The sequence below is a fragment of the Tenrec ecaudatus genome, chromosome 18 (genome assembly GCF_050624435.1).
Source record: "Tenrec ecaudatus isolate mTenEca1 chromosome 18, mTenEca1.hap1, whole genome shotgun sequence".
Lineage (NCBI taxonomy): Eukaryota > Metazoa > Chordata > Mammalia > Afrosoricida > Tenrecidae > Tenrec > Tenrec ecaudatus.
The window spans coordinates 18,271,664-18,274,220 of record NC_134547.1 but is presented as its reverse complement, the minus strand read 5'-3'; positions in this window follow the sequence as shown (position 1 = coordinate 18,274,220).

Here is a 2,557-nt window from a genome sequence, read left to right as displayed (position 1 = left end):
TCTATATTACCTTTCCCAGGAGCTGGTCTCTCCTTATAACATGCCAAAAGAACGTGAAATGAAGTTTATCTATCTAAGGAGCATCCTGGCTGTACGTATTCCAAGATCCGTTAGCTTGTTCTGGTAGTCCATGGTTCTTTCAATATTCTTCACCTATACTCTAATTCAAATAATACATGATTTCCCCTGCAGTTTTTCTTATTCATTGTACAACTTTCACTTGCACATGCCATCATGGAAAACACCATGGCGTAGATCAGACACACCTTAGTTCTCAAAGTAGCATCTTTGCTTTCTAATTCTTCAAAAAGTTACTGTGCTGCAGAGTTTTCCAGTGTGACACATTGTTCGATTTCTTGACCGCTACTTCCATGAATGTTGATTGCGGATCCAAGTAAAATGTCATATTTCACAACTTCAGTGCTTGCTCTGGTAATCACGATGTTGCTTATTGGTCCAGGGGTGAGGAGTTGGGTTTTCTGTACACTGAGTTGTAATGCATACTGAAGGTTGTATGTAGCCTTTTGTTTTCATTAGAATTTATTTGAAGCTCTCCTCACTTCCAGCAAGCAACGTTGTGTCATCTGCATACAGAAGGTAGTCAACCTCCCTACAATCCTGGTGCCGAGTTCTTGATCCAATCCAGATTTTCAGGTTATTTAATTAGCATACAAATTGAATAAGTATGATAAATGAATACAATCCTGATGCCCACCTTAAAGTTTTTTTTTTACTGTAATTTTATTTTATTTTTAACAATTTATTGGGGCTCATACAATTCTTTTCACAGTTCATACATATACATACATCAATTGTATAAAGCACATCTGTACAGTCTTTGCCTAATCATTTTTTTCTCTTTTCTTCTTTTACATTTTATTAGGGACTCATACAACTCTTATCACCATCCATACATATACATACATCAATTGTATAAAGCACATCCATACATTCCCTGCCCAATCATTCTCAAGGCATTTGCTCTCCACTTAAGCCCCTTGCATCAGGTCCTCTTTTTTTTTCCCCTCCCTCCCCATTCCCTCCTCCCTCATGTGCCCTTGGTAATTTATACATCGTTATTTTGTCATATCTTGCCCTATCCAGAGTCTCCCTTCCCCCCTTCTCTGCTGTCCCTCTCCCAGGGAAGAGGTCACATGTGGATCCTTGTAATCAGTTCCCCCTTTCCAACCCACTCACCCTCCACTCTCCCAGCATCGTCCCTCACACCCTTGGTCCTGAAGGTATCATCCACCCTGGATTCCCTGTACCTCCAGCCCTCATATGTACCAGCGTACAGCCTCTGTCCTATCCAGCCCTGCACCTTAAAGTTTTTAAAAAATGATTTTATTGGGGGCTTGTACAACTCTTATCTCCATCCATCCATCCATTCATCCATCCACCCATCCATCCATCCATTGTGTCAAGTGTATTTGTACATTTGTTGCCATCATCATTTTCAAAACATTTGCTTTCTACTTGAACCCTTGGGATCAGCTCCTCATTTTTCCCCTCCTCCCTCACGAATCCTTTTCATGTAAAAATTATTATTATTTTGTCATATCTTACACCATCTGACATTTCACTCCACCCACTTTTCTGTTGTCTTTCTCCTAGGGAAGGGGTTATATGTAGATCCTTGTGATCAGTCCCACCTTCCCTTCACCCTCACTATATCACCACTCTCATCACTGGTCCTGAAGGGTTCATCTGTCCTGGATTCCCTGTGCTTCCGGTTCCTATCTGTACCAGTGTACAAAAAGATCATTTTATGGGGTGCTCCATCAGCTCTTATAACAATCCACACATCAATTCTATCAAGCATATTTGTACCATATGTTGCCATCATTATTTTCTAAACATTTACTTTCTATTTGAGCCCTTATTATCAGTTCCTCTTTTTCCCTTCCCTCCTCCCTCCCACCTTCATAGATCATAAATGATTATTATTTTTATATCTTACACCAACCACTGTCTCCCTTCCTACACAGTTTCTGTTGTTCATCCCCCTGGGGTGTGGGGTGTGGTTATGTGTCTGTCATTGTGATTGGCTTCCGCTTTCTCCCCACCTTCCCCCTATACTCCTGGTATTGCTACTCCCATTACTGTTCCTGGATTCAGTGTATCATGAGCTCTTATCTCTTATCTGTACCTGTGTACGTGCTCTGGTCTAGCCTTCAGTGAAAGGCAGGACTGGGGTCATGATAGTGGTGTGGGTTTGGGGGGTGACGAAGCCTCAAGGAAACAGGATTATTCTGTGCTTCATTGGTACTATACTGCGCCCTGGTTGACTCATCTCTCCCTTGTGACCCTTCTGTGAGGGGATGTCCCATTTTCTACAGATGGATTTTGGGTCTCTGTTCTGACCCTCCTCATTCTCAACACATGGATGGTATTTTCAATGGACTCATACATACATGAAAGTTGTTCATTTAATAAAGTAGGCTAAAGAAGAATGAATGCATTTGAATTGTGGTGTTGGTGAAGAATATTAAAGTATTATGAACTGCTAAGAGCTTATTAAAAGTACAGCCAGAATGCTCCTTAGAAGCAAGACTGC